The sequence below is a fragment of the Haliotis rufescens genome, unplaced genomic scaffold (genome assembly GCF_023055435.1).
Source record: "Haliotis rufescens isolate VD_foot unplaced genomic scaffold, xgHalRufe1.0.p SCAF_28, whole genome shotgun sequence".
Taxonomy (NCBI): Eukaryota; Metazoa; Mollusca; class Gastropoda; order Lepetellida; family Haliotidae; genus Haliotis; species Haliotis rufescens.
Window position 1 is genome coordinate 575,923 of NW_025963979.1, and position 17,454 is coordinate 593,376.

General features: G+C 41.2%; 1 protein-coding gene across 3 annotated transcripts in view; it reads left to right on the forward strand.

The window, feature by feature from the left end:
• The window catches only part of LOC124117407 (kelch-like protein 3), a 211,884-nt gene that overhangs the window by 53,834 nt on the left and 140,596 nt on the right, over positions 1-17,454 (forward strand). The window lies entirely within an intron of this gene.

Sequence of the window (17,454 nt, forward strand, 5' to 3'; positions counted from 1 at the left end):
AATCTTTGGTGATTGCAACTGTGTGTTTACCATCGGTATGCCGAAGTCTACTTCAAGTACAACTTCTAATTTTGTGTGACACATGCTTGCGCGGTGTACAATTTGCAGTGGTAAAAAATCTTTCCAAATTTCCGTAATTTTTGTTCACCTCTCTCTCCGCCGAGTTTCTCTTATTGACAGGTCACATCAGTGCTAGGTCAGCTTAGCACTGCATCGCCTGCCTACTCTGTAGCGCAACAGATGTATGTGCATCCTCCAGCACCATACCTGCAGAATAGTTGGTTGCAGAACTGCAATCCATGGCACATATGTACCAGGTGCCGGCGCCAAGTACCAACCTCCAGCATCAGCTACACATTTCGTCACACAGTTCACTCTCACCAGGTGCTTCTTTAAAGCACTCTGCTATAGTAAGAACTACGCACTGCAGTAGAAGTCACTCACCTACGAGGAGAGCGCATCACCACCATTCGGATTTGAGAGATGTATCAGGCGGGGAGGATGGGGATTCCTCTGTAGAATAATCCATGCCTTCGCGGTAGCGGCCCAGGCTCACACTTTGGATGAGGATGATTGGCTCTTCGAGACCAACCATGCTCAAAGTCCCAGGCACCAGATTTGCTTTCATTGAAACTGAAATCAGGCTTTATGAGGAACCATCTTCAAGCAGCCCTAGCAGAGATCACTGTTACACACAGGCTTGGTTGCTTAGTGTTCTCCATGTGGGATTCAGAGTTTAAATGCCGGCTCCTCAATCTGCCATGGTCAGCTAGTGTTCTGTTCAATGACCAAGTCACAGAAACGCACGCTCAGGTCTCCAATTACGCAGGGGGTGAGACCTCGCTCAAGGCATTGGAGCATGTGTCTCAGAGCTTTTCCTGCAGGCAGGTCAAGCAATTACAAGCCACGACGCTTGTCTCTCAAGGAGCAGGACCAGGATTTATTTTGTGGTAAAGGGCATGGTAGGGGCAACCCACAAGGCTCCGATATGTCCCACTGTGGAAAATTCCGAGGCAGGGTGGGGGATAAGAGGGGGAAACACTGAAGCGTTGGACAGTCACGACTGGGAGCTCCCACTCCCAGTCGTCCCAATTGTCGACACCCCTGTAGATCGTAGGACTCTTCTGGCAGAACTGGGCCTTACTGAAGGACGTTTTCATACTCAACGTACGTACACAAATAATCAAACCAATAACTGACTTTCTACACCTGAGGAACATCTGGTTCGAGTCGTACATAGACTGCTGTCTCCTGAGCCATCCGAACATGTTCACCCTGGTACGCTAACGGGATTTCACCAGGCGTCTGTAATTTAAATTGGGATGGATCGTAGTTAACTCCTTTGTGCGGGTTCCAGTTCATAGGGGGCCTGTTCCAGACAGATCAGTGCCGAGTGCCCATCTTCCTTGGACCAAAGAAGGACTCCAACAAGATGAGAATGATTCACAATCTCTCTGTTCAATGAGCGCTACCTGGAGCGTCCGCCATACTTCCACTTAACTCCCTTGACACTGCTCAGGACCAGAATCAATGCTTATGATTCCCTGATCAGCCTCGACCTTCAGGACTCTTATTTGCATGCCCCTATCCATCCCAGTGACCAGAAGTTCCTCAGAATTCAGTTCAGTGGTGTCAACTACCAATGGTCAGTACTTCAATTTGGTATTTCAGTGGCCCTGTGGTTATTTACCCGTCTCACGAAGCCACTAACTGCCTACCTACACCTGAGGGACTTCTATTTCGAGTCGTACATAGACAACTGTCTGCTGAACCATCTGGACGTGGCGACCCTGATCCTACACAGGGATTACACCAGGCGACTGCTACATCAACTGGAATGGATGGAGAATGAGACAAAGTCGGAACTTTCCTTCTTATTGTCGCCAGTTCTTAGGAGGCCTATGAGCTCCTTACAGTACCATGGGACAGATGGATCAAGATACTGCACCATCTGTCTTCTGTTCTCCACAACCCCTCACACTTCAAGTGATCCTGGGATTACTCACGTCAGCCCAGGATTTGACGAGCAGACGTCACCTACACCTGCATCCGATCAAGCAGTTCCTGGCGCCTTAGTAAGATATTAAGGCCCTTGAGTATCCATCTCTCTACCACCTTACTTCAGGTGAGTCAACTCACCTGGTGGACGGAAGAGTCTGACGTCTTAGGAGGTATCTCCTTTACAGAGTTATCCTCAACGTCACACCTATTCGTAGATGCCTCACTACATGTTATGGGTGCTCATCTTGAGGACAAGACACGGTAGCTCCAAAGGAATGGAAGCATCATCCCCAAGGCGTTTCATCTCATGTGTCGGCACCTTAGTCAACTACAAGATCTCAACTTATGTTTCTCTGATTCCATTCCCACAGGCTTGGGTGGTGGATGCATTCAGTATCCCTTTGAGAGCGGCTAAGAGCATACGCTTTTCCACCCCCTGTACTTCAAGGCATCCAAGAGCCTCGCACCTTGGTGGCCAGCAAGAGGGTGGTTCATAGACCTCAGAAGTCTTGCAGGAAGCAATCCACAAGCTCTGCCGTGGTGTCCCAACCTACTCATCCATCTGCACAGCAGGTTACCACACCAAACACCAAGCAGGTTTCATCTGCATGCCTGGCTCATCTTGAGAGAGCGCTAGGTGCTATGGTGCACAGACCTTTGACCCTAGACCTTTATAATGATAAGTGGCAATCCTACGAAACACTTTGTAAAGGAAAGGATCGAGACACCACTTCAGCGTCTCCTCAATTCCTGGCTGAATGTATCCTTTATCTGCATAATAAGTGACAACTAAAAGGCAGAACCATTACTACTTATTTGGTTACTCTCGCTTTGAAAGTGTTAGGCACAGAGCTGTTAATCTCATGGATGTAATTGCCAGGAATCACCTACCGGGACAGCCTGACCAGTCATTCTCCATCCCACCTTTATCATCGATTGTGGGAGCCGAAGATGAGGAGAAATTCTTATTGTGCCCTATGCATGCTCTGCGAGTTTACATCCATCGCTGTTTACAAGACACTGTGTGGTGCTCGGAAACACCTGTTTATTCCCATCTTCCAGACCTCCATGACTGAAATCAGCCACAACATCATAGTGTGGTTGCGCACCATCATCCTTCAGGTTTATGAGATTGCCAACCTTGATCCATCAGGAGCTAACATTCCTCATGAGATGCGGACAGGTGCCTCTGCGATGGCTCTACACAGTAAGTGCTCTATTAGAGCTATCATGGAAGGATGTTTTTGGAGGTCCGACAGTCCTCGCAAGCCACTATATGAAGAACGTGTCCATGGAAGATGTCCGTGAAAAGCAGTAATGTGTAGTTGCATGACATCATTGCTTCCTGGGTAACGTGGGTACTGAGCATGGGTAAATTCTTAGTGATCTGTGGTATTGTGTCTTTGTTGACAAATCTTCACTATCTCACAGAAGAGCCTATATTTTGTGACTTTCTACCATTAGAAGGACACTTCTGCAATACCTTGTCAATCAAAGGCTGTCAACCCATTAGACCCTATGTTCCTCAAGCCTAATGGTGCAGCTGAAGATTAGAAAATTTTCATCCACTAGCTTAAACATTTGTTGCATGTGACCAGGTATTTCTATTTTGGGCATGTATTACCCAAAAATAATTTATCAGGCTATATTTCACAGTTGAATTTGTTGGGCAATATACCTTCAGTTAGCAGTGCCAATCAGGGTATTGGTTGTCCGCTACACTGTCATCTGTTGCTAGTTTATATTTGTCAGGGTATTAGTTGTCGGCTACACTGTCATCTGTTGCTAGTTTATATTTGTCAGGGTATTAGTTGTCGGCTACACTGTCAGCTGTAGCTAGTATACATTTGTCAGGGTATTGGTTGTCGGCTACACTGTCATCTGTAGCTAGTATATATTTAGCAGGGTATTGGTTGTCAGCTACACTGTCATCTGTAGCTAGTATATATTTGTCAGGGTATTGGTTGTCGGCTACACTGTCATCTGAAGCTAGTATATATTTGTCAGGGTATTGGTTGTCGGCTACACTGTCAGCTGTAGCTAGTATACATTTGTCAGGGTATTGGTTGTCGGCTACACTGTTCCCTGTAACTAGTATGTATTTGTCAGGGTATTGGTTGTCGGCTACACTGTCAGCTGTAGCTAGTGTATACTTGTCAGGGTATTGGTTGTCGGCTACACTGTCATCTGTTGCTAGTTTATATTTGTCATGGTATTGGTTGTCGGCTACACTATCCACTGCAGCTAGTATATATTTGTCAGGGTATTGGTTGTCGGCTACACTGTCATCTGTAGCTAGTATACATTTGTCAGGGTATTGGTTGTCGGCTACACTGTTCCCTGTAGCTAGTATGTATTTGTCAGGGTATTGGTTGTCGGCTACACTGTCATCTGTTGCTAGTTTATATTTGTCAGGGTATTAGTTGTCGGCTACACTGTCAGCTGTAGCTAGTATACATTTGTCAGGGTATTGGTTGTCGCCTACACTGTCATCTGTAGCTAGTATATATTTGTCAGGGTATTGGTTGTCGGCTACACTGTCATCTGTAGCTAGTATATATTTGTCAGGGTATTGGTTGACGGCTACACTGTCCGCTGTAGCTAGTTTATATTTGTCAGTGTATTGGTTGTCGGGTACACTGTCATCTGTAGCTAGAGTATATTTGTCAGGGTATTGGTTGTCGGCTCCACTGTCATCTGTAGCTAGTGTATATCTGTTGGGGTATTGGTTGTCGCCTACACTGTCATCTGTAGCTAGTGTATATCTGTTGGGGTATTGGTTGTCAGCTACACTGTCATCTGTAGCTAGTTAATATCTGTCATGGTATTGGTTGTCAGCTACACTGTCTGCTGTAGCTAGTGTATATCTGTTGGGGTATTGGTTGTCGCCTACACTGTCATCTGTAGCTAGTGTATATCTGTTGGGGTATTGGTTGTCAGCTACACTGTCATCTGTAGCTAGTTAATATCTGTCATGGTATTGGTTGTCAGCTACACTGTCTGCTGTAGCTAGTGTATATCTGTTGGGGTATTGGTTGTCGCCTACACTGTCTGCTGTAGCTAGTGTATATCTGTTGGGGTATTGGTTGTCGCCTACACTGTCATCTGAAGCTAGTGTATATCTGTCAGGGTATTGGTTGTCAGCTACACTGACTTCTGTAGCTAGTTAATATCAGCTGGGTATTGGTTGTCAGCTACACTGTCATCTGTAGCTAGTTAATATCTGTCGGGGTATTGGTTGTCAGCTACACTGACTTCTGTAGCTAGTTAATATCAGCTGGGTATTGGTTGTCAGCTACACTGTCATCTGTAGCTAGTTAATATCTGTCAGGGTATTGGTTGTCAGCTACACTGTCATCTGTAGCTAGTTAATATCTGTTGGGGTATTGGTTGTCAGCTACACTGTCATCTGTAGCTAGTTAATATCTGTCATGGTATTGGTTGTCAGCTACACTGTCTGCTGTAGCTGCTTGTGTCGTTATTTGATGAACAGAAGGTAGATCATTTACATCAGGCTGCACAGTAGAAGATGATTTATTAAGATCCTAATGAGGGTTATTTCAGGCAGTGTGGTTACTCTTCCAGAAATGGTCTGGATACTTTCAGGTCAGGTCAGGAAAGGGAATCTATCTCAGCTGAGATGGGTTCCTGTCCTAGCAAGTTGGGTAGTCAATTCCCAAAGAAATCAAATATTCACATTACAACCCTTTTACTTTACTAAGAGGAAACAGGGGCACTCAAGTCATTTACAGAAGTGTATCAGAAACTCAGATGTTTTATTTATGGGTATTGGGGGAGTTACTGGTGTGCCACTCCATTTTGATGAAATTGCAGGTATATTTCCTACTCGTGCTGTAATTCGATATTTGGCAAACAAGATTTTCCAAGAGGGAATACAGTATTTGAATACAGTTGGAATATTTAAGGATTTTTTAATTTTTTTTTAAAAATGGAAATGAAACCGAAACATGCGGTGAACTTAATTATGATGCGGGCAGTGCCTGAGAACCAAGACTATTATTTTTGTTTAGCCTAATACTGATCCTATTTAAGGCTCTGACCCTTTACTCTCTCAAACAGGATAACAATCCTCAAATCCAACTACTTGCTTGATGAGCACTTTTATTCCAAAGAGGCTGTTACTACTTAGAGGATAGTGTTTTGTTTAGAAAATTAGAACCTTTCTGCTGAAGATGAGGTTCCACAGAAATTACGTAAACATGTGATGAGATTGTCCCATGATACTCCTATTGCTGGTCAGTTAAGTGTTAACAAAACTTGTATTACAATTTCAGGTCATTTCTTCTGGCCAAGCTTTTATCAGGATGTGTACAAGGTTTTGTCATGTGTGTTGTATTGTGTAGGTAAACCTAATAAAATAATTCCTCCTTCCCCTTTGAGCCTTTACCAGCATTATTATTGACTGTGTTGGTCCCTCACTTGAAACAAAGTCTGGTAATCAGTATTTGTTGACAATCATGTATGCTGTAACCAATCTGTTAAGAAAATTACTGCGCTGGTAATCATTAACCCTTAAACTAAAAATTAACATGAAAATTAAATCATATATTTAATGTTGGAATTCTCTAAGAAAATGGCAACAGGAAAATGACACATTCTTCCATCATTCAGTCAAGTAAACATTGCTGCAAAGTTGTTTTGGATAGGAATATAAGGTACATTGGTTCCTTCAGAATCGATCTATGAATCTATGAAATCTATAAATTTTTCACTGATTGATAACAGCATACTTCTTGAATAACTACGAAGACACTCGCCGATCATTTTGTGAAAAACCTCATTGATGCCTACATTGTAATAATAACCTCAGATCTAATCAGTAATTGTACTGAGGAACATGTTTTATTGAACTTAAGAACTTTTGTCGGTAGGAAAAATGGAAACAACTTGAACAAGATCGGTACCCACTGTAACTGAAATATGCACCCTGAACGGGACTGCCGACTGTAGACGTATCCAATTCTACCAGGAATAATTAAAAATATGTGTATTTTAGAGGATGATTGGCAACTGAAAGGTAATACCATTTATGGTTAATATTTCTGTATTTCTGTTCATTGTTGACTATAACCCTCTTGGTGCCACGGGACCATATATGGTCCCTCACTTTTCACACCCTCATAGTGCCATGGGACCATATATAGTCCAGAGAAAACGTCCCTTTTCAACAGTGAATTAAGTGCGCGTGAATTAAGTGCGCAATCTCAAAATCACAACCATCATCATCTCAGCTTTAACATCATGTAACTCATATTTTATACAGTGCTACGAATTGCGAAATATGGTGAGATTATTAAAGTGGTTACCGCCTTTCTCTACCATGTTGAACTTCATGCGAATCAAAATTTGCATGCGTTTTGAAAGTCTACCCGTGACTGTTTGATTCTTGACTTCTGGTAGGATTTAAGAGACCAAAGGATTAAGTTTTAGTAACTTTGGTGTTGTAGATCACTGTTTTTAATGGAACATGATTTTTTCATTTATGTAATAAGTTTATGAGTATTTCGTCAAATTGTTAAAAAAATCATGCTATTGAATCTATAAATGTATCATTAAAGCGAACATTCCAAAAATATCCCAAATTTAATGTGAAACTAATACTGAAAATAGCATGCATGTTATTTCTGAAAACATTTGTTGCACCTATTTTCGCGCACCTGTTGTGGAGGGTGATCATGCAGATCAACGATACCTATAAGTCCTGGGCGTATTGCACGGTACACAATTTATTGTAGTGAAAGCAAAATCATCAGCATGTACAGTTGCATGAATCATATCCCTTTATGTTTAACGTAACATCAAATGAGGATCCTCATATATCAACAAAAGTTGAAATAAAAGATACTCAGAAACTTGCATGTTGATACATGTACTCCCGTTTCAGGGTCAGGGGGCATACAAGGTCAAACAGATTTAATAACATGCCAATTATATCGTTAAAGTCACATTGTTCTTTTATTTTGGTGGTAATAGCTGATACTATGTAGTGATTTGTGTTTATTCTGGGTGTGACAGGCGCAATATTTTATGCTGAGGTTGGGTAAAGCGTGCCATGGTTGATTTTCATACGTCTGCTAGCATTACGACATGGGATTTAGATGTTTTGATTATGAAAATTATTCTACCAAAATATTTGAATTCAGGATTGGAGAAAATATTTTTAAGTTTGTTATTGCATCCTGCAATTTTTATAACATGACGTTGTAATAAGCCTAATATTCTCATTTCAGCAAATGACATGACAAGGTATCCTCCCACAGGCCATTTGTCATACAGCTTATAACAACATGACAACCTCAAATTTTTTTTTTTTATTTTGTCTAATGTTTGCTTAATAGATTTACTGACATGGTTCATGATTTATCATTGCACTGTTGTTTGCCCATAAAACAGATTTCATCTCAGTTAAATTAAAGGTATCAGAGATATAGTTATTGAAATCAGTTAGCACAAATTTCACGATTTAAACAGGTTTCAAATATGAGCGCATTCCACATTCATTCACATAATTCAAGAAAGTTCAAGAAAATTTACAAATTTTATGTTCGCTTTCGTCTTAACCTCTGTTTGTTTGAAAATATCAGGATATTATTTTATAATAATGTGTATTTCCTATCAGGAATAAATTGGTATTCATTTGTCCCATGTTTATTGAACCCTTGACTGTTTGAAATCACCCACTCTCTTTCCAACACCTTATGCTAAACTCAATCCAGCAGGCAGGGGTAAGAAGTGTGAAAACAGGCTAAAGGTTTAGGCTTTGATCAAGTTTTTCATCATGGTTGACTTGTAGCAGGTTAGGGTAGTGCAAATCTCACAAGTAAGACCAACGCCTGCTGGGGGTGAGTTGTGACCAAGAAGCCAGAAGTTTATTTTCAATACAAATATTCACCCTGGAACATAATTGAACAAATAATAAATAGATAGTTATACACATTAAAACATTGCACTTATCACCGTTATTGATACAATAATTGGGGGGCACGGGTGGCCCAGTCGTCTAAGGCGCCGCGATTCTCTGTGCAGAGTTGCGTCCCTTGGGAACGCCAGAAACCTATGATTGTTGGTTCGATCCAGGTTCGCCCCGATTATGTTTCTAGGTTTGTCAGCACCATACCCGTGCTCGTGGGTTTCACCGAAATGGTAAACGTCTGAGACCTGCATCACTTCGGGCTTTCCTCCCACAATAAGCTGACACGCCGCGATATAACTGGAATACTGTTCAAAGCGGCGTTAAACCCAACTCACTCACTCACTGATATAATAATTAAAATGCATTCACCACATTATTATATGATGTTTTCCATATTACTTCAACTGCATCAATGCACTTTTATATACAAGATGTATATTATACATACATGAAATATAAACAATGAATAACTAAATTACTATGCCTACCGAATGTATGGCACTCAGGTGATAGTAGGCCAAATCACTTGTCACTCAGATCCATCTAAAAATAACATACACATGTCATTCTAACTTAAATATAAATATCATAAAATAATATACATAGTAATCTACTGCCATATTTATTCAATCTAAACCCACTACAAACATAATCTCAAATAGAATGTCATAGATAAACCTACATAAATATACACATTTCCTGTGCTGTAATATGCTTATAATTATACACAACACACATTTCTCATGGCAAACAATATGGCGGACACAAATACTTATATCTGTCGCCTTTATCATAAGAAAATATTATAGTACATTACATCAGAGAATCATAAACATGAATGCTGTGTTAATTATCGTTACTGTACTTATGACATAAATTACATTCATACACTCAAATCACACAAGTATATCTACACTATAATGTTACATTATACATGCTGTACTAAACAAATATTACATCCTACATAATGTTTATAATCTAGTATTAAAACTAACCTTTGGAGATGTATAGTGAAGATGAAGCTGTGAAAGTCCTTGTCACAATACGTGTCAAAATATGAGTCTCATGTCGTGACTGTCCAGAGAAAGCTGTATATAGTAGACTGACTTAGTGCTTGTGTTAGTATAGAAGCTTGCCCTCTAAAAGCAAGACAAAAGAATACTCTCAACCCTCACAATAAACAAAAGAACTTACCAGCCCAAGTTCAGCTTGGAGCAATCAGGCTGGAAACTTGTACCGTACATGATCTAATAAAATACACAAATTACACTGTCTAAAACCAATACCATATATATACAGATAAACTATAGAAATGACACTGCCACACACTTCCCCCCTTCGACAAATGACGTCCTCATCATCATAGCTTTCCTGAATACCAGATTCACAAGAGCTTCTGATGCCTGGTCACATCTGCTTGCTACGACTCTTGTGGCTATGAGTGAACTAAGGTAATCTGCTCTTGATTTCCAGTCTGGCTTTGGTGTTGTTGTCGTCGCCATGACAAACTTCCCACTCATCTGCCAGTGCGGTTTCATCCTTTCTCTTTGTGACCTGCTAAGTGGTGGGGTAGGTAGCATCCTCCTCCTAGGTGTGTCATCAGGTGTGGTCACTGTTGGTGGTGGCTCAGGAGTGTCTGCTTCAGTCTGCACATCCTCTTGTGCAGAAGCATCTACATCCTCCAGCAACAAGTCGACAGATGGTATGGGCGGTCCAGGAGCTTCGGCTTCAATCTGCACATTCTCCTGTGCAGAAGCATCGACATCTTCTTGCAACAAGTCGACAGGTGGTATGGGCGGTCCAGGAGCTTCAGTTTCAATCTGCACATTCTCCTGTGCAGAAACCACGACATCATCTGGAGTACCCACAGTCACATCCACGTCATCTCTGGCTCTCTGTAGGTCATCTAACCTGTGATCCTCATCCTTTTCAATAACATTGAGGGAAATAGTGAATAATTTTTAATCTATCGATAAAAAATGATAAATTGAAATGGAATACGTATTTCATATGTTGTGAAATGGGATAAATTTAATAAATGAATGATATGACAGGTAGTTTCATAAAATTATATCACCTCTATTTTGATGTGACTACGGCTTGGCCGGCCTGTGGTGTCTGGGGACTCAATGCTTCTCGGCTAGTGTACCAGCCTAAGGTGTTGAAAGAGTACATTGACTCTTCAAGCCAACTTTCTTGAAACCTATTTTTCTTTTGACAGAGTTTTGGCGATGCCATTTTGACCTTAGTCATTGACATTGACAAAATACTGTTAACAACGTCTGCATGTGGCATATGTTTCTATTTCAGCTTTTGTTAACCAATCAGCAATGCCATTATGGACACAACATAGAAGAAGGGGGGTGGGCGGGTGGGTGGTGGTTGCGTCCTATTTACTTTTCAGTGCATATTTTTGTATATGAGACACCGTAAACGCAAACACTGTAGAGGCTCTACATATGGTTTCTGTTGGAGGTATGTCCACCACTGCGGGTAGCATGCCATCTTCCATTACTGGAACATTCCGACCATCGCACAGACTCTGATGGACATGGGGACTTCACAGACTTCACGAAAGTATCCGGTTTCTGCCACCATTATCAGTAGAGACTTTAAGCTTGCCGTCAGCAATCAGAGTTGGTTTATTGACAGCCAACCTACCTGTCAAGATACTGTTAACTGCACGACGACAGCGCCACATGCTTATGTCATTGCAGAGTTTTGGTCACCGATTGATATTGAATTGGAAGAGGACCAGACGGATCCCACGACACCCTTACCGACACCACTCATCACCATGCCTCTCTACTGGGCCTCACCTTTTAGTTGTACATTGGGGAAGAGTATTATATAGAATTGGATTATTCTCTACGACAGGATTATGAACCTGGCCATTCCTTTGCAGAATTATTTGAGCAATTAAATCTCCTCATGCCAGTTTTGCAACCCCAGACTAATTATCACAGATGCTTGAATACACTGGTTGCCATGCTCCAGCTCCATGATCCTGTGTTCACCATATATTTCCATGGCTGAGTTGCTCATCTCAAGTTCTGAACCAGGCCTCTGACTCTCTTCATAAGCTGAAACCTGAAGACCATCTTCCCTTGCCTCAATAAAACAGCATTTATGACTGTCCTCTCCCAGAGTTTTAAATCCTTGATGATGATTTCTTCAAACTTGTTGGTACGCCCAACACTAAAGTTACCTTGCCCTCAGCACATTAAGGATCCCTCCGCGACAAATATGCATGCTGGTGTCTTCGCAACGTCATCCCATGGCACTGGAACTCTTACCACTTACCACTGTCAGAACGTCCAAGTCGTGATGATCCATAGCCTTCTTGACACCATTACGACCAGTACACAATCTGAAATTCAAGCTGATGTTCACTCTGTTCTACTGACTGTTCTGTTTTGTTCCCTCTCATGTAAGCGATCAATGCTTTAAGATCCCACACTTGGAGTCCACACATTCCGCTCCCACAACTGATCATACGAAGGATGATAGCTCGAGTGTTCCCGATTACCATGCGGGACGCTCCTGATCGTCACTCTCAAGATCGAAGGCACAAGATGATGGGGGGATCGACGATCTGTTTCTGATGACAAGGATTGGCGCTCCCGCTCCCAGGATCGACATTCAGGATCGGGCAACCGCTCTCACTCTCTCACTCTATGATCGGCTGATAATGATCACTCACACCATTCCAATGTTCCGCGCTTCCCTGGATGACAAACATCCCGGGTCTACCCTCATGATTCGCAGTCCTGGTCTACTTCTGATGCATGCACCTCGGGTCCCTTGCACTCCTTGCCCACCTGATCGGTTATTTATGATTACCCCGCTTTCATTGATCTTGAGATGGAATCCTTGCTATGGAATATTGTCAATCATTCTTCTTCTTGCCTTGGTTCACTTCATGCACTCAAATGTGTTTTATTACCTTGACAATTCATCTAGCCTGATAGCTCTGCGAAAGAGAATGGTTTGGCAGAGGTACACACGTGGTTAGCTCGAGCAAGCTAACCGTGCACGGAGCACGTAATAGACCCAGTTGTTGGTCGTAACCATGGAGATGCTGGGGTGTGTTTGGGTGAATGTTTTTGTTTCAGAAGCTTGAGGATCGAAGAAGAAGATGTGCAAAGTGTGAGACAACCAATGGCAACAAAGAAAACTACAAGAGGACATACAGGAGACACCAGACACCAATGAACTGTCATAGCGACTGATTTACGACACCCATGTCTGAAGAACATTTAATTGCAAAGCCTCATTACCCTGGAGCCATGACATCTATATGCCTTGAAACACTTAATTGCTGTTATTTATAAGATGCTAATCGCCATTTTTGTATACATCGACCGTCTGCCATCCTGCTGATGAATTACTGTTTACATTTATATTTATTACTTACTAAATGTCAGGTGACCTTGGCTATATAAGCCTTGGTCGAGAGAGATTGAAAAAAAAGAAAGAAAGAAAGGTCTTACCCTTAGCCTAGCTAGGGTTAGGCTAGGTGCTCCGGGGCACCTAGACAACAACCTCTACCACTATGTGCTGACCTGGCACATAGTGTCTTTTGTATGTATATATCTACATGTATAGAGTAAAACTGTATGTACCGCAAGCCATCAACTCCAAGTTGTCATTTCCTACTGAAAGCCATACGTCGGCCCCTTGCATATATGAGTATGCAAATTATTCATTAATCAATGTCGGATCACACGAGTTGTTAGAACCGTGACCAAGAAAGCTATCTGCATTGGTGCTTGGGACTTGTCTGTGCTAATTACCCAGCTGGTTTCCATTTGTCCATTGCTAATTACCTATCATCGCTATTTAACTGTTGGCTTCCCTTGTTATGTTTCCACTGTTGTTATCTTGTTACTTTTGTTGTTCTTACATGTACATATATTTGCTCTCTGCTTCCTTGCATTCATTCAGATGATGAAGGAGTAAACACATACTCCACAATGTTGTGTTCCTCATAATAAAGAAATGGACATCCAAAAATTCTCTCCCTTCAGTTTTTTTCTTTTTATGTTTATGTTCACTGCTGCCAGCTATCTAGGTTACCAGATGTCAGATCCTTGTATTCTGGCTTTGATGTGATGAATTAGGATATTCAAAGAAGTTATCAAACAATAGTTATCTTTGTGTATAATTCTAAGAATACAAACTCTATTACATCAGGAGTAATCCATCTCATCTACCCGTCCCAATGTATCTAGGATGTTGGTTATTTTATGAAGTGAGGTTTTCCTGCCTTCAGCAGGTGCATTAGAGCAGTTCCTGTACTGTTTCCCACGTATTGACTTATTAGACAGCTGGCAGTGAAGAGCACATCTGTTGAAAAATCATTAGATTTTATCTTGTGAGGACATCAAAATGCAGGAATATGGATATGATGTAGGTGACATTTTTTTTATTACTTGGTTTACAGATGTGCCGCTCCTTCAAAGTCCAAATGTTGAAAAAAAAAAGAATAATTCACTCCATTTTTTTATTACGACCGATCTTTACTGTAAAAAATGCCTAAAATGTTCAAACAAAAAACGATTTCATTTGCTTTGCGAGTGTAAACCAAAGGGAAGTCGCTCTGATATTCTCGCTGGGATCCATCAAAGCTTGTCAATGCAATGCAAAGTGGTGACCAGTTAAACTCTTTCAACACTGTTGGCCGGTACACCGGTCAAGAAGCCACAAGTAACCAGAAAAGGCAGGCAGGTAGACCGGCCAAGTCACGTAAAAATAGTATATAATTTTATCAACCTACCTGTCATATCATTCATTTATTAAATCTATCACATTTCGCAATGTCTGAAATACATATTCCATTTCAATTTATCAATAGATTAAAATATTATTCAATTATTTCCCGCAATGTTATTGAAAATAAAATTCTCAGACACACACTTCGACAACGGGTCCTCATCAAACATGTCAGACAGCAAAATAAAGACGTTTCAAGCAAATCTTTAAATATATTATACAAAGTAATAAATAAAATCAACAAAAATATATATAATGGTTGCCAAACTGACATCTAAGTTATTATTCCATCTTTTTGTGCAATTGCGCGTAATTTAAGTCAAATGACATCTGGGCTTTCGTCGCCTCTATTTCCTGGCTCGTACATGATGTTTAAAGCCAAAATATATGCATAAAAATCTTTGTCACAGCTAGTAACCTAGCACTATACATCCATGAAATTCCATATTTTTAATCTAGATCGCGATTTCCTGCTTAAAATGTTTGGAATAACATGATTTAACCAAAACCTTTCGTCAAAATCTTAAAATTATCATACACGAGGACGGTACTGTTGCTGTAATTTTATTTGTTGTCAACATGTGTTCGACTCGATACAGAAATCAATAATTATACACTTATCTTGCTGAACATCATCTTTAAATCCTTGTTGTATCGCAGCCATTTGAAAGTCGTTAACCACGACTTACAAAAGGATCTACCAGACTTGGGGGGGCTTAGCAGATACACCTGACTGATCTGAATCAGACTGGCTGTCTTCTAACTTGCGTTTCTTGTCAGAGGTGATGTATTGCAACATTGTGAATTATGATATTGCTGACTGCATGGTTCAAGGTATTTATTGCCAAGTCTTGACAAGCTTCACTCAATTGACACAAAATTAACTCATTTTAATTAATCCTTGAGCTACGACTCCAATCAGTGTCACTTACCTGTGTTGTTTGATGTTGACCGATAGCGTCCATTCACCTTTGCAAGTAGTGTACACACTAATTAACAACAAAAACACGTGTCAGTCTGGTTGCAGCTCTTTATTTTGAGTTCTTTGTAATGATATACGGTCTCAGGTTGTCATGTCCGGCTAATACTTTTTTCGAAAATGTCTGTTGGCAAATTTTAAAATGTCTGGTTGGCCCTATTTCAAATCGGACATTTTGCAGTCACAGTCGGGCAAGTCCGGGGCACAGACCGGTTTCCGGATCCCTGCTTAGGTCACATGCTTAAATTTGACCAATCACGAACCTTGTAGTAGATTTCGACAAGAAAGCGTCACGTGAAACTAATTTTTTAATGACACGGCTAAGAAAAGACTCTGTATCATCATTATGTCAGTGAAACAATATAAGTTATTTTTATGGATACTAACATGGCAGCCTTCGACGTTCGTATTATTCATACAAAGCTTCGAAAATAGAGGTCTTTCCTCATGTTAGTGAGCGGAAAGCCACTATTATCGGGAAATGGATACTATTTGTAATTCTTTTTAAAATAATTTTCCGATTACATGAACAATGAAATTAAAAAAGAAATGGGCCAGTGGATTTTATAAAATCTTTTATTTGCCGAAAATCGTTAATGTGTCGCTTCCTTGGTTCTTAACCTGGACGTTATGAATGTGTTAGCTTACATTATTATAGATTATTAGATTTCCCTCTACCACTATCAAACGGGTCCTCTGTCTTGCTGTAATCCCACCCCATACCATAACGCTACCGCCCCCGAACCGATCTTCTTCCATGACACAAGGGGCGGTCGGGTAGCCTAAAGGTTAAAGCGTTCGCTCGTCACACCGAAGACCCGGGTTCGATTCCCGACATGGGTACAATGTGTAAAGCCCATTTCTTGTGTCCCCCACCGCGATATTGTTGGAATATTGCTCAAAGCGGCGTAAAACCATACTCACTCACTCACTCCCTCCATGAAACAATTATTGACGTAACGTTAGCTCGACGTCGGTACACTCGAATCCGTCCATCGCTGTGACTGAGGTGAAGACAAGACTCGTCAGTGAATAGAACTTGTCCCCACTGCATGGCCGTCCAACATAGACGCTGTCTGCACCAATGTAGACTTGCTTGACAGTGGTTTCCTGTCAAAATGGGGCGTCTGGCGGGTCTTCTGGCGACAATCCCTGCGCATCTGAGGCGACAACGTACGGTTTATGAATATATTTGTCGAAGGCCAGGGATGCTTCTTGCAGTCACTGTTGCTGGCTGGAATTGATTTCTTAGGTGTGTTGTACGAAATCCAGTTGTCTTGTTGATTATTAGTTAAGCGTGGCCTGCCACTCCGAGGATGGTTTCTGACTGCTTTCGTCTGTTGCCAATGTTGCCAAAAACACCAAATGGTGTTTCTGTGGACGTTAAATTGTCTTGCAACATCACGTTGACTCGATCCTGCTTCAAGCATGCCAATGGCTCGCAGATGCTCATTTTCGGACAGGCATGGCATTTCGTAATGTTGAATAATTGCGTAATTTGGTTGTTTTTCTGAGTGGTTGTTGTCAGCATGATGCTAAACAATGCATATGAAATCCCGTTAACGCACATGTTTTTATACCCATTCTTGGGTAGTGAAATGCATGGGGCTTGCATAAAAGTCAACTTATGCATGGAATGCATGCTTTTCTGTAGCAGTTGCGTTTTTGTGACTTGATTCCATACATGTACTACAATATTGAAAACCAAACTTTACTTGTTTGAAAAATACACTAAAATATTGGTGTCACAGGAACTTTTGTTGTT